Consider the following 16,207-nt stretch of genomic DNA (forward strand, 5'->3'; position numbering starts at 1 on the left):
GCCTATGTACCTCCTGTTCAAAGGCTCAATACAGGGAGTAATCTTTGACTTAGCCCTCATCTACTTAGGTTGGCTCTGGAGGTCCTTTGTGGAAGGTTCTTGATAACCCACCATCAGCATCCTCTTTACCGCTTATGGACCTATGACATCTCACAGCTTCTCAGCAATGCCCTATTCCACCTCCTCGTATCCGATCTACAAAAGTTGAAGTGTCTTAGGGCTCAATTGTGTGGTTCCTTCTCTCTTCTATTTACATTCTTTTCCTAAAATATTTCATCTCATAAAGCCATGTTTAAATATAAGATAACTCCCAAATTCAAGTTTCCAGTCCTGATCTCTTCCCTAAACTCCACATGTCCCTTTATCTAAAAGCTACTTCATCTTCACTTGAATGTTTGATAGGCATCTCCTATCTAATATAGCTGTATAGAACTCTGCCAGGGAGTCTAAGCAACTGTACTGCCCAAATACATACCAAATTTATCTACTTTTTTCTGTTCATATCCACTGTTAACCATGTTCCAGCCACCATCATATCATTTGGCAATGAGAGATACAATATCCTTCTAATGGTAAATTCTTATCATTATGTAATATTATAATAATTATACACTTATTAACTGTTAATAAGACACAGTATAACAATGAATAATAATAATATTACAGCCCATTCTCCACACAGTCTAAATTTTCATTAAAAACATAAATCCCATTGTGTCACTCCCCTGCTTAAATTTCACAAGTGCCTATGCAGTGTAGTGAAAATAAAATCTATTTTATGATGTATCATTTATTAGTAATATTATTATCACTATAGCATATAAACTCTTCAAAGGCCCTACAAGATGTAGTTCGTGCCCTCTGTTGAACTGCATTTCATTTCAGCCCCTGTCACTACCAACCTCCCTATCTTGGACCTCACGCATGCCCAGCTCATTCCTGCTGTACAGTTGTCTAGGTTCTTCTCCAGGGCTTGCCTGGACTGGCTCTTTCTCATCAGCTCACGTGTCACCTCCTCTCAGAAGCCTTTTCTGACCTCAGCAGATCTTCCTGTCCCAAATCTCTAGTCATTGTCATCTCACCCAGTTTTATTATCTGGCACTGAACACAATCTGAAATTTTTTAGCTATTTTTTATGTATTGTCCCCTCCCTCCACTGGAATATTGGCTCCAATGACAATAAGTTCCTTGTGTTTTTCTCTTTTTTTGATCCCTTGCATCTAAAAATCACTTGGCACCTAGTGGGCATAGAATTTTGTGATCATCTTTTTATTTGCACTATATCATGTACAGAAAAATTTGCAAATCCTAAAAGTAGAGGTGAATGATTTTTTAAATGAAGTGAACTCAGTCATGTGGTCCCCACCCAGATCAAGATTATAGAACATTACCAACACCTCAGCAGCTTCTCTCTGAGACCCTGCCCATTTACTATCTCCCCCGAAGTAACCACTACTCTGACTTTTATCATTAAATTAATTTTGCCTGGATTTGAACTTCATATGAGCAGAATCATACAATATATGGTGGTGTGTATGGTTTCTTTCATCCAGCATTGTATTTGTGAGAACCATCCATGTTTTCACATATAGCCATCGCTCCTTTTTCTCATTACTGTCTAGTACTTCAATTATACTTTTTATTTCACTGTATTCTAGGTAGACATTTGGGTTGTTTCTATTTTGGGGATATAAATAATGCTGAGGTGAACATTTTTATACCTGTCTTTTAGTGCACATTATGTTGGCATTTCTTTTGGGTGTACACCTAAAAGAGAATTTGCTTGGTCTGCCAAATAGCTTTCCAAAGGGTTTGTACCAATTGACGCTCCTACCAACAGCAAGTGAAAGTTCTAGTTGCTCCCCATCCTCACCAACACTTGCTATTGTCAGTTTTCCCAATTATAGTCATTTTGATGGGTGGCTTACTTTCTCCTTTTGAAATAAACCAGCTGTCTGGATGGATAAAATCTCAGAGAATAAAAAAAATGAATAAGCCCAGATATAAGCAATCTGATAAAAATCAGAATTTTCCAAAGAGATAGCTATGCTCTCTGATTTTGCTCATGTTGGATACCGGAGTATTGTCACAATGTTCAAATGTTTACTAGCTCTGATATTTATATGTAACAATACCTTGAGGGGGTCCTTAATTTGAGATTTCTATGGAGCTGCTTAAAGGGTTTGTGATAGTGGTTGAGATCATCCTATCTAATAAAAGAGAAACATGCAAATTGACCGTACCTCCGCTACTCCCACCAGCCAATCAGCGAGTATGCAAATTAACCCAACAAATATGGCAGCGGCCACAGAGCTGGAGCGAGCAGAAGGCTTGGGTTGCCCCTGACAATCAAGGAAGCCAAGCTTCCCGCCCACCCTGGCTGGCCCTGGCCTCCGCTCAAGGCTACAAAATTTAAATTATAGAAGGTAAATAAATCCCAGATACTTGCTTCCAGCCAGCCCTGGCTTCCGCTCAAGGAGGCGCTGAAAAGAAAAGAAAAGAAAAGAAAAGAAAAGAAAAGAAAAGAAAAGAAAAGAAGGAGGGGCTAGGAACTTGGGTCATTGGGGGGTATGGCCAGCCTGCAAACAGCCATCATCCCCTAACCCAGGCTGGCCAGGCACCCCAGTGGGGAACCCCACCCTGAAGGGAATGTGGCCAGCCTGAAAACAGCCCTCACTGAGGCTGGCCGTGCCCCCCCAGCGCGGACCCTCAACCCATGGGGGCATGGCAGGCCTGCAAACCACCACAGGCCCCTCGCCCAGGCCACCCCATGCCGCAAGGGAACCCCCACCTTGATCCGGGACACCCTTCAGGGCAAACCAGCTGGCCCCTACCCATGCACCAGGCCTCCATCTATACTAATAAAGGGTAATATGCTAATTAGACTGGGAGACCTTCCAGGAGACCTTCCGGACATTCTTCTGGACAAAGCCATGGTGGCGGGGCCGAGACAGAGGCAGTTAGAGTCCAAGAGGGGAGGGCAGTTGTGGGTGATCAGGCCAGGATGGGATGGCAGTTGTGGGTGATCAGGCTGGTTGGGGGCGGGGCCATTGGAAGTAAGCAGACCAGCAGGGGGGCAGTTGGGGGCGAGCAGGCCAGCATCGGGGGTAGTTGAGGGTGGGCAGGCTGGCAGTGGGGCATTTGGGGGAGAGCAGGCTGGCAGGCAGAGGGGTTAGGGTAATCAGGCAGGCAGGTAGGCAGGTGAGCAGTTAGGAGCCAGCAGTCCCAGATTGTGAGAGGGATGTCCGACTGCCAGTTTAGGCACGATCCCTGTAAACTGGCAGTAGGACATCCTTCGAGGGGACCCAGATTGGAGAGGGTGCAGGCCAGGCTGAGGAACACCCACCGCCAACCCCTTCCCCGTGCATGAATTTCGTGCACCGGGCCACTAGTTATATAATGAAAATTTGATATAGCTTATCATACATATACTAGAGGCCCGTTGCACAAAGATTCGTGCAATAGGCCTTCCTTCTCCTGGCTGCCGGTACTGGTTTTCCTCCGGCACCCAGGAACCAGACCTTCACTCTGGCCGCAGTGGAGAAGCCAAGCCTTGAGGCTCGGCTTCTCTGCTTAGGCTGCAGTGAGGCTTGGCTTCTCCGCTCCAGCCTCAGCGGAGAAGCCAAGCCTCTTTAGTCTTCAGTCTTCAGTCATCTTCAGTCTTCACTTCGCGCCTGTGTATCCAAATTAACCTGCCATCTTTGTTGGGTTAATTTGCATATCCACTCCTGATTGGCTGGTGGGCATCGCAGAGGTATAGTCAATTTGCATATTTCTCTTTTATTAGTGTAGATAGTTATAAATAGTCACAATAAGTTACAGAGATGCATTCTGATTTCATCCTCATCTTCTCATGCTTCATTGCATTCTAGTCTCAGACATTTGTACTAATGTCCTCTCTTTTGCACTCATCACTAATTCTTTATCTTTACTGCTAATCCAAACAGTCCACCTGTATTTTGCTGCACCATAGCTTTATATTCTTCTTTAGGGGGACAAGTGTAGCTAACCCCCCAATAAATATCTAGCCTTGTCCCTGTTGGACAAGGGTGGGTAAAAAGCTTTACTGCATCTGGGTGATCAAGAGATTAGACTTTCTCTAGGCCAAGAAAATATACGTAATTAGCAGAATTGATGACAGATGGAATCCCATAGATGGATGCTATGTGCCACGTGAGAGTTTTAAGTTGTCTTCACTATCATCAATGAGTAAACTGGCATTATTCTACATTTCCCTCATTTTAATGATAATCTGAAGCTTGTCTTTTGGAACTTTTAGCCAATGATTAAATGCTTGTGAAAGTTTGGTTCTCATTTGTTTACTTGGTAATTATAGAAAGTACTTGTGGGGTTCTAGAAGAACTCTTTGGACTCTTGAGTCTTCTCCATTGTTGTTGAATTTCAAAGCTGATGGTTCATCAATGAGATCCCAGTTCTGCACCACTGGTCCTGGACTTCCTACTTTATAGCTCCTCCTGACACCTACATGAATCCCTCCCCTCCTGCATTACAGAACTCCCCGCCCTCCTCAGCCTCCAGAAATGCGCCATCCATGTCAAACTCAACATTGTTGCTTTCAATTGTTAATTCGTTAGTAGCCGGATACTATTTCTTACTAAGAGACAAATGTACATACAGATGTCTTTTCTCGAAAGTTACCAGAATATTGAAATCTAACAGATTAACCTTTAAAATTTTTTTGTGAGAAAAAAAAGAAAAGCACAAAAAATAAGCAGCACAGCACTCTTAGCTACATCTACTGCGAGGATGAGGACCATTCTCAGCAATCGGACTGTCCACGTCGCAGAAAACGTGGACATCACCCTGAAGGGCCACAGTTATTGGAAGGGCCCCAGAGGCACCCTACAGAGGGATTTCAATTACATCAATGTAGAACTCGGTCTCCTTGGAAAGAAAAAGAGGCTCCAGATTGATAATGGATTGGAAATAGAAAGAAACTGGCTACTGTTCACACTGTCTGCAGTCATGCACAGGGCAGCATCCAGCGCGTTCCACGGGACTTCTGTTATAAGATGAGGTCTGTGCATGCTCACTTCCCCCTCAATGTCGTTATTCAGGAGAATGGTCCTCTTGTTGAAATCAGAAATTTCTTGGGCAAAAAATACATCCACAGGGTTCAGATGAGGTTAGGTTTTTCTTGTTCTGTTGTTTGGTAGTAGCTCAAGCACAGAAAGATGAGTTAATTCTTAAGGGAAACTTGTATCAAATACAGCTGCTTTGATTCATCAAAAGCCACAACAGTGAAAAACAAGGATATCAGAAAAATTTTGGATGGTATCTATGTTTCTGAAAAAGGAACAGTTCAGCAGGCTAGTGAATAAGATCCAAGCTACCCAGTTATAGAAAGAGCAAGATGCTGGATGATTCCTCAGCTCTGTTTATGATATTTTAAAGATGCAATCAAAGCCATGTATTGACTTCGGGGGAGGGGGGGCCAGGGAGAGAAGAGAAAAAGCAGAACAGGTAGGAGAGTTTAAGCATGTTTCTAGCTCTTAAAATTCACACAACCCAGTTACTATGAGTGTGTTTGCTTTGAAATAAATTAGAGAGATTATAAATGAAAGTGATGTAGTCAGGAAAAGATTTGTTGATGAAAGAGGTTGTCCTGGTATCAACAATAATGTTGTTGAGTGAATAATTTTAACATCCATCAGCTTATGTGATCCTCATGACAACCTATGGTGCAGGCAGAATATCAGACAATGCTGTCTGCATTTTATAAAACAAGTGAGAAGTTATGAGATGTGCCCTAAAGCACTTGATAAGAGGAGATGAGATTAGGAATCTAGCGGCCAGATTTCCCTTGCCTAGCACCAGGCTGCCTCTCTAATAATACCTTAAACTTCCAGAGGATGCCTTAGATATTAGGAATATTTTCACATATAGTATTTCAATGGTTATTATATATTTTTAAAATTATTAATGTTTTATTAAGACTTACATATATATCATTACTGAGAGATGTGCTTGTCTTGTGCTTGGGTCAAGGTATATGAAATTTTATATATAAAACTAGAAGCCTGGTGCACGAAATTCTTGCACAGGTAAGGTCTCCAGGCCTGGCTGGCAATCAGGGCCTTCTGGCTGCCGCCCCCTGGTGGTCATCACACGTCATAGCAAGGGATCGAACTCCTGGTCTCCTGGTTGAACTCCTGAGGGGACAATTTGCCTATTAGGCTTTTATATATATATAGATTTTTTATAGGTATAGTAATTAAAGGCAGTCATCTCTACTCTTTGTTGCTAGTCAATATCAAAATTGTCCTGTTTGAATTCTCTATTCAAATATCTGAATTCATGGAAAAATTGGAAACAGACAGGAAGCAAGCCAAGATTTTTGGAAGAATTAAAGAAAAGACTGAATTTTTCTTTTTCAAATTAGACCTGGTATGCACAAATGTATAAAAATGTGCTTATCGATGCTATATTTTTTTTTCCCTAGAATCATTTTGTGATTAAATCGGGGCAATGAGTTCTTGTTGCCTCATCATGCAGAATTATGGGAAAATTTGATTTGGGCATTGAGGTGCTGGAGAATGAAAATTCTCAGGCTTCCTTTGAACAAAAGGAAATTCTTGAAATGGAGGGTCCCAGAACAGACCATTTGGGTACTGACAATTGTCAGAGTAGCCAAGCCCAGCATCCTGGGTCATTTTAAAATAGGAGAATTCGAATTGGCCACAAGTTCAGAGATTGCATGTGTTGGTTTCTCTGCAACCCAGTCACTGCCATCTGCTGCCAGTGTGACACATTTGAAGGGGGACCCATCTGGGCACCATCTATAAACACTTCACAGTAGAAGAGCTTAATATTCACCTGGAAGATAAATTTCCAATGATTTCTAGGAATAACAGTACAGAGAATTTTTACACCTGCCACTGTTTAGCCTACAGACTCAATATTCTGAGGTGATTGCTGGTCAGCTGCCAAAAGGCACTCTCTAGCAAGTCGATAGCTGTCATCGCAGGACTTCAATCATTATCTATCTGCCTCTACCCATCCCACTAATTTCATGATGGTGATGGTGAATTGATCTCGTTTGAGAACTACTGTACTTCAGATGCCAAAGGATTTGGGAGATGGGGAGACTGACTCCCCTACCACATAATCAAGTTCACCTGCCAAAGAGATTACCAGCTATCTCAGGCTCTGTAATCCTTTGGAAAATCCCCCAGAAACTTTCCTGTAGGTCTGTATATATCTCTTTAAAAATATTAACAAAAGATGTAATTTAGAAAGGAATATCTTTGCTTTTTCTACTATCTCCTTTGAGTGGTGACATTTGATTGGTTTCTTTAAAAAGTAAACTCTTTTCTATAGGAGTGAGATATGACAGCAGGGCTATCACCTAGTAGGCATATATACTTACTACTTGTGAAATGAATTGTTCAGATTTACTTTCTCTGGTATGCCTTATGATTATAATAATTCACAACTATGAAATTTTCAGAAAAATAACAATGTTGTAAAAATTAATCTAATGGATTTTTAGATAAGCTCAAAGGAAGGAATTGGGCAGATAATGAGCAGCTGTTTATGGTTTAGGTTTCCTTCCTTTCTTAGAGGTATAACATGAGCTCACAGAAGTTTAGGGCTAGAATCCTAAAGGGCATTCCTAGTCCTAGTTCTAAGGATGTGGAAAACGGACGGTCATGATGTCATTTCCCCCTTTCTTCCTTTCTTTCTCTCTCCCTCCCTCTTTTTATCTTTTATCTTTTTTGTTTGTTTATTTTGTTGGTTGGTTGGTTGGTTGGTTGGAGTAGGGGAGAGACTATTCAGACATATAATGTTATACATCATGATTATAATTCACATACTCTCCCAATGAAATTGTCATAAATCATTCCTCGGTTCCGGGTGGGGGGAGGGGGGATTCCCTCATGCGACTGTGAAACCTAGTTAAGACTGTGCAGTGGAGTTAATGGGGCTGTGCTCTTAGTCTTGGCACTGGAATTGTCGCTGTCCTAATAATCTGGTAATATTCCAAAAGAGATTAAGAGCTTTCCCAGAGGAACAGCATTTTCTTTAGAAACAAGATGACTAATCACTTTGATGGTCCCGGTGAGTTTTGTGGCTTTAATGTTAATCTTCACTACTGCCCACGTTTATTTTTAGGTTCTTTTCAGTTCCTGCAGCGTCCTGTTTTGATTTTCTGCTGCACTCCGTTGGAGACACTGTGATAGTACTTGATCTCTTTGTTCTCGTTGTAGAAGCCAGAAACCAGCACACTGTTCTTTCCATGGTAGTTGAAAGCCAATTTGCTTTAGTCATGGGCAAGTCTCCACTTCCCCAGAATGCATGAGATGGCATCCCATCCCTGGTTGAATAAAGAAGGCCCAGGAAGAAAGCACACCTACCAGAAGACATTAATTTTGTCAAATTTAGCAGAACCCTGAGGCTTAAAATTCAGGGACAAGGATTCTCATCAAGGACAGCAGTGATGCATAGGTAGGCAGTGTTCTTCACCAGTTACCTGAGCAACTTCATCCGAAGGCTCATGGAGTTGGAGGGGGTGGGGGAATAGGGTAGCAGGAAAGCATCTTGGAGGGTGAAGTCTCCAGGGTCTTCCTAATCCATAGCTAGAACCCATAGGTTTCTTCCATGTCTGAGGTTCTCAGTTCATTGCTGTGAGATGGGTCCTAGGTGATTGTAATATCCCATCAGGTTGAGAACGACTATCCTAAATGAAAGTCTGGTGGGGAGTTCAGGATCAGCGCTGCGTGAAAGGCAAAGCACTGGAGTGGAGTCAGAAGATTCTTAGTAACTGGGACCCGGAACCAGCCTCCTGCCCCCTCTCCCAGCCTGTTTCTTTGTCTGCACAACCAGGATAATGGTGCCCCATGAATTATTATGAGACTAAAATTTTATAATGTCAGAGTTCAATAACATTCCTCTACTGGACTATCATGCCAGCATCTAGCACAATACCTGCACAGAGTCAAGTACTTGTCAGCCAGAATTGAAGCTGGCATTTGTGGCCTAAGAGTCAGGGTGATGTAAGCAGTGGCTGCCCTCCACGCTTGGCCCTGCTGGGGCTGAAGCTACTAGTCGTGCCAATATAGCTCCGATTAAAACATAATATAGTAGCTGAAGTAAAAGAAAATCTTGTCTGTTTTATGCAACAGCTTGCAATCTTAATCAAAATTTCAAATTAAAACTAAGATGTGCTAAGTTCAATAGCCAGGTGTCACATTTCTGTTGACAAATTGCACCAATTGTCATTATTATTATTATTATCATCATCATTATTTGTTTTTAATCTCCCCATCCCTCCTTATTCCCTGCTCTGCCAGGCTGGTTTTTATCAGGTGAGTTTGTCAAATTTGACCCAGCATTTCTTAGCCTTGTCCGATGCCTGAAACAAGTGAGTTATATCCACATTGCACCCTCCAGATGCAAGGACTGCACTAGCAGTCATATGTAAGCAACCTTCAGACTCTTAAGGCTATTTTTTATTTTTTTATGCCTAGCTTTACAAGTTAAGGGAATAGACAGATGCATCAGAAGGGGAATTGAAAGCAACCCAGCTTACCAAACATTCAATAAGAACATCTGTTTCAGATTGGTTTTCTGACTTACCAAGGGGATTTGTGGTCAGTGGAGAGAGCAGTCGCTGTGTCGCCACCTTCCGTGTATCTGTGGGAGAACCACATCATCTGCTACGTAAGATCGCTTCTCTGTGCTGCAAGACTTTGCTCACAGCTTCTTCCACGAAGCCTTCAGCTCTGACACACTCCACACTGCAACATGTAGCATTGATTAGAAGTTCATGAATCTCATTACAGGGATACCTCATTTTATTGTGGTTCGTTTTACTGAGCTTCACAGATGTTGCGGTTTTTTACAAATTGAGGGCGAGACCCTCCACCAGCACAATGATTACAACTCACTTTATTGTAAAACTCTCTTTACTGTGGTGGTTTGGAACAGAACCAGCCATGCCTCTGAGGCCTGCCTGTATATGTGCTAGTATGTAACAGATTCCATCGCAAGAAATATGGTGGAAGCTACTCCATACCTCGGGGCTTAAGTGATATTTCTCCAAAGAGGTCTTAACTACCCTCCTTTGCTCATTCTAATTTAGGTTCAGCTTTCTTACTCAGTCCATTGCTATCTTTCCATGTATCTGTTTTTATTTCTGTTCTTTTTCATAGTTTTTTTTTTTTGGCTCTCTGATCCCCCTGTAGACTAAAGCTTCATTCATCTAACATTTCTCATCTCTTAGAAGCAAAAGAGTTATTTACTATCTACATAGCATTCAGGCCTTTAATATGTCATTCTTTTATTACTAAAAAAAATTCTAAGGATTACCCAATTACAAATATTAGAAATGATCATTTAAAATTAGGTTTCCTATGGCTTCTGAAAAAAAAGCAATACATGGGTATTGTAAAACAAAATTCTAATAGGTATAATTGTTAACAGTTTAAAGGGTTTTCCTCCATAAGTATTTTATAACTATCAGTACATACATACATCACCTTTTTAAAATGTTACACAAATTGGCCTAGCCGGTTTGGCTCAGTGGATAGAGTGTCAGCCTGCAGACTGAAGGGTCCCAGGTTCGATTCCGGTCAAGGGCATGTACGTTGGTTGTGGGCACATCCTCAGTAGGGGGTGTGCAGGAGGCAGCTGATCGATGTTTCTCTCTCATTGATGTTTCTAACTCTCTATCCCTCTCTCTTCCTCTCTGAAAAAAAATCAATAAAATATATATTTTTAAAAAGTTACCCAAATTGGATCATACCATACAGAATGGTCCTGCACCTTAGATTTTTCACTTTATCATCATGTATCTCGGAGCTCTCCTATGTCAGCACCCTAAAGCAGCACGTTTTATACCTAACTATATTGTGTTTATTGTAATTTACTTAACCATTCTCATGTCCGTGGACTTTTTTTTTTTTCTTGTAAAAAATTTATTGATTGATTTGAGAGAGAAGGGGACAGAAGAGAGAAACATGGATGTGCTGTTCCGTGTATTTTTGCGTTCATTGGCTGATTCTTGCGTGTGCCCTGCCGGGAGATCAAACCCATGACCTTGGTGTGGGATGATGCTCTAAACAACTCAGCTGCCCGGCCAGGGCTGTCAGTGGACTTTTATATTATGTGCTAACCATCTTTTACATATTACAAAGCATACAATTTGGTATACTTTTGCAAGTATATCCAAAGGGTATGTTATATTTCCAGCAACGTAGGGTCAAAGGATGTATTTTAAATTTTGATATATATATAATATGCCATTTTAGCCTCATGTGTCTTGAACCACAAGGTGTTTGGGAGACATTTAAAATTTCAAGTGGAGATATCCACTTAAAGATTCCAGTCAATATAACTGAATCAAACCTAGACATGATCATTCAGTGAAGAGTGAAATTGGGCTCTCTGAATTGTTAGTGGAGGCACAGAGGAAGTAAATTATCAAGAGACTACAATGTATAGCCCCATTTAACTGCTGATATAAGGACCAAAAAAAAATCCACACTATTATTAAAAGATGTGTTTTTAGCAAAAGCTAAATACTAGACCAGACTAAAATAGACATTGCCTGTGGAGGATACCTGTCATCAGGCGTGGAAAGGTTTCAGAAGTTGGGTCACACTGTGTTTACAGAGACATGATCCTGACATGGAGATGCAATTGCTCAGTATCGAAAACACTGTAATCCTGCCTCACCACCCCAGTCTAGAGGCATCCCAGTGAGTTTTTTGGTTGTTGTTAATTTGTTTAACCTGTTCTGGGAGCATTACTATTCTTCCTCCTCTGGAAAATGTTAGTCTAAGACAAATGACAATGTGTTTTGTTTTCAGGAAAATCAGTGATCTCTCCTATTATGACCTCTCCTATGTTTATAAAGAGTTGCTACTATTGGACCAGCTATTGCCATGTTTTGACAACTGAAAAAAATATCACACCTTTTTAAATTCTTTTTCTGATTATAGGATACTAGAGGCCAGGTGCGCAAAATTCGTGCACTTGGGGAAGGGGGAGTGTCCCTCAGCCCAACCTGCACCCTCTCACAGTCAGGGAGCCCTCGCTCCTTACTGCTCACTGCTCCTTAGCACTGCCACAGAGGTGGGAGAGGCTCCTGCCACCGCCACTGTGCTTGCCAGCCATGAGCCCAGCTGCTGGCTGAGTGGCACTCCCCCTGTGGGAACTCACTGACCACCAGGGGGCAGCTCCTGCATTGAGCGTCTGCCCCCTGGTAGTCAGGGCACATCATAGCAACTGGTCATTCTGGTCGTTCCACCTTAACAGTTGCTTAGGCTTTTATTATATAGACTAGAGGCCCAGTGCACAAAAATTCGTGCACTCGGGGGTCCCTCAGCCTGGCCTGCGCCCTCTTGCAATCTGGGAGCCCTCTGGCGATATCTGACTGACAGTTTAGGCCCGCTCCCTGCGGACATCCCTGTGAGAGCACACTGACCACGAGGGGGCAGCTCTGGCCCCACCCCCATCGCCCCGCCACTGCTGCCAGTGGCCTCCCTCTGCAGGAGGAGACTGGCGGGCTGATTGGGGGATGGTGCCACACGCCCCATCGCCCCTCCACCGCAGTGGGTTACCGCCACCTCCCACCCCACCCCCACCCCCGATTGCCGTCCCCTCCCTCTGTCCGCTGGCACCCACCTTGGCTGGCCTGGCACCACCTGCATGCTGGTCCTGCTGACTGGTCATTCCACCATTCAGTTGATTTGTATATTAGGCTTTTATTACATAGGATTAGTATAATAAAACATTTCATTGTCCAGTCCTAGAAATAATTAATTGCCCATTTGGTTATTGAGTGAGCAGAGTGGTGGGCTCGGAGGGTGGTTGATACTTCACATAAAAAATCCTTCAGAAGCCTTATTTTAATTTCTAAATACCTTGCATTTTAATTGAAGGTCAGTAAGGAAACAATAAAAATGTAATGTTACCAACTACTGATGTTCGTATTGAAGTAATTGGAAGTATTATACCTAAGACTCTTCCCACGGCAGAATTCTGGAATGCTTATAGTCATTACTGAGATATTCTGCTTTGACTTCCAAATGGCATTAAAATTGGAAATCTAGCATACAGAGTCACTTCTTTTCTCAAGTTGATAAATGGTCCGACCTCATGGTGAGAGCCTGGGTTTGAAAGAAAGTTAGCCATGTCTCTCACACTTCTTCAGATAGATCCCCAGCAGTTATAGAGGGGGGAAATAACCAAAACCCCGTAAAAGAAAAAAACAAATACAACCTGAAAATGAGAACTTGTTTTCCAAACTTTTACATGGACATCCCAACATCTACTTACGGAGCACACGAGGTATCCAAAGGTGACTCCAACCACACAGAGTCCCAGTGTTGTGTCAGCACCACAAATGGCTTGTGTCAGAGTTTGAACTTGGTTAACGTCAGACACCTACCTGTTTCTTTACGTGTTTCTTGTCTCCTGCGATCTGCTGTAGAGACCCTCTCCCTGCCCGCTGAGCACCACAGTCTCTGACACTGTGGATGTGGAGGACATAGGTGTTGATTCGGGAAATGACTGTGTCTTTTCACCAGGCCCAGTGCCAGTGTGGTGAAGCCTTGCAGGTGTCGTTGCAATTGTTAACTCAGTTGTAGCCATTGTAGCTGGTTGCCTATTAAAAATATGTCAATTTTAAATTGTCAACCGAATTAATATATGCTTGCTTTAAAATAGTCAATGCAGAAATGCACATAGTACAAATGAGAAGGGTCCCTCCCCCGCCTCTGAGGATCTCAGCTAACAGTCCAACGAGCTTTCTTGGTGCCTCCTTGGGTGCATACATGCCGTGGCAAATAGCTATTGATGAATAAACAGGCTTCCTCTGGACTGGGAATCCAGAACATTCGTTTGAGAAGCAGCAGCTCAGCTAACCAGGCCTGTGGTTTACCCCAGATCGCCTTACTGCAGGTGCCTAACATAGCTGAAGGGGAGCAGACACATCCACTTATTTCTCTACTGGGCCCTCTCCTATTTAATTAGCTGTTATCATCTGGTCTCTGACAAGAAAAAAGATATATTCCCTTCCCCCCCCCAAAAAAAACCAAAAAAAACCCACCTAAAATCAAACAAAGGCTGCCGGTATGACCCTACAGCGGGGGAAGGCATGTGATGTGGTAATCATCTGCCCCCGTTAAACACAATGGCCCAGTCTCTCAGCCTCTTGAAGGCCCTAGATTTGGAATAATCTTTACCATCTGATCAAAAGATAAATGTCACCTGATGCTTTTCTATACCCACAGTCTCCCCTTCAAGACATTCTATGGAAAAATGCTCATTTCATATCATATTGTCAACTTGGTAGCTGACACTTATTTTGTGAAAAATTGGCTCATGAAATAAAATACCTAACAATAAAATACTTAATAACATGGATAATCATCAATTCAAATCAAATTCCCTGTGTATCGGTTTCCTAGGCTTTTAATTAGCTTTCACCTCTCCTACCTGACACGTGGAGATGAAGTATGTGATTTTTAACAATGAAAGATAAATCAAGTAAAACACCAATAATAACAATAAATAGAAATTAAATAATAATTAATGCAAACTAATATTCAGCACTTACATATCAGAGACTCTATGCTAATTAAATACCTGCCTATATTGTCTTTTTTCCCCTACCTATATTGTTATAAAATTTATAGAAGTAATTTGCAAGTTAGATATGATTATCATCTCAAATGAAGAAAGACTAAGAGAGGTTAAGTAATGCGCCCTGTCATGAGACTAGTAAGTGAGAGCACTGTGATTGGGATTTGCAACTCTAATCTATTGGTAGTGGCCTCAAGTGGCTGAAATCTTTGATGCTATGTCCAGGCGTGGCCAGGAGGAGTGTCAAGCCTCATTAGCCATGAGTATCTGACATGAGTATATAAGGACTGGGGGTAGCAGGACACACGCTGCCTATTTGCCTCTTGCATCACAGAATCTCACAAGATGATGCAACTTAGGGGGGAAAAAACATCACCTCCCTTAAAGTACATTTTGGTGAAGTATCACAGTCTAAGGGCCCTGAGCGCAGTTTTAATAAAAAGCCACATGGTTCCGCAGTGTCTAGTGGCTGAGATGTGCCAGGGGCAGAGCTACTGGCTTCCCACAACTAACAATCATCTCATGGGCCACGCAGCTCCCCGATGGCTCCCTGCGGTAGCATTGTCACATCCCAACAAAGCGGCTTTGCCCACAGACACATAAGCCCGATGGCTGGCACCGACAGTGTCCCTGAGAAATGCACTGTCCTCTGTTCTGAGTCAGCCTTATTGTTCAGAGTCGAGGGAGTGAGGCTTACGGCCAGATCTGGGACAATGACATGTGCTATATTCTTGTTGTCAGCAACACTGGGGGTCACCATGTGTCTAAACTTTCAAGTCTAAAATCCTCTGAAGTGACCTTCTCACACCCTAACCCTCACGCTTGAAGAAATATTTGTCCATAACTCAAATGCCACTTCCTCTGACATCTCCCAGGGCCACTACTACCTTCGGCAGCAGAATTAGCTTGTTGATTCTTGTCACCCCAGCATCTAGGACAGTGTCAATAAAACTTTAATGACTGAAAGAATAAGTTAAACTATGCTGATATTTAAGAAATTGAGTGTGGTTACACTACAGTGATTTTGGTTCCCAGGAAGATGAAAAGATAGTAATTATTCCAAAGGTACTTTCCTTGGATCTACTCTGATCATGGGTGAAGCACACAGGTAGCAGAAAAATATAGTAGAAGAAGGGCTCTGCTCACTGGGAATGTTGGGCTGCAGTCAGTGGGGAGAGACCTGCTCTGTAAAATGTGCTGATGGTTCCCAAAAATCTGGGGCTAATGTGCAGAGATTGATACACGTTCAAAGTGTGTCATTTGTGTGTTTCTTTGTTTTTGGTGTGTACAAAAGTCATTGACATATCTCCCACCAGCCTATGAAAAGCAGACAATTGATGTAGTAAGTACTTCACCAGCAGTATCTATGACTAGGTGCATTTTGTAGCCACAAAATGTTAACTAGTGTTCAAAAGTCTACCGAACATCCAATCGTGTGCAATGTGTCTGCTGGGGTGCTTTGGGCTGCAAGTAGGAGAAAGCAAAACTCCACATGGCTTACACAATAAGGAAGCTTTATCTCAAAAACTAGAAGTCTTGAGATAGGGTCACTGAATGATTAATTGAGCAGCAGAGTCACACCTGGAAGGACTAC

General features: G+C 42.4%; 1 protein-coding gene and 1 pseudogene across 4 annotated transcripts in view; both read left to right on the forward strand.

Annotated features, from left to right (window-relative positions):
• Positions 1 to 16,207, forward strand: part of ELOVL6 (ELOVL fatty acid elongase 6) — a 135,559-nt gene that overhangs the window by 106,836 nt on the left and 12,516 nt on the right. The gene's annotated exons all lie outside the window — the stretch shown is intronic.
• On the forward strand, positions 3,142 to 7,222 carry LOC307103236 (large ribosomal subunit protein uL6-like; annotated as a pseudogene). Its single transcript has one exon. The product of its transcript is annotated as a large ribosomal subunit protein uL6-like (transcript).

Source organism: Cnephaeus nilssonii (assembly GCF_951640355.1).
Source record: "Cnephaeus nilssonii genome assembly, chromosome: 1".
Classification (NCBI taxonomy): Eukaryota; Metazoa; Chordata; class Mammalia; order Chiroptera; family Vespertilionidae; genus Cnephaeus; species Cnephaeus nilssonii.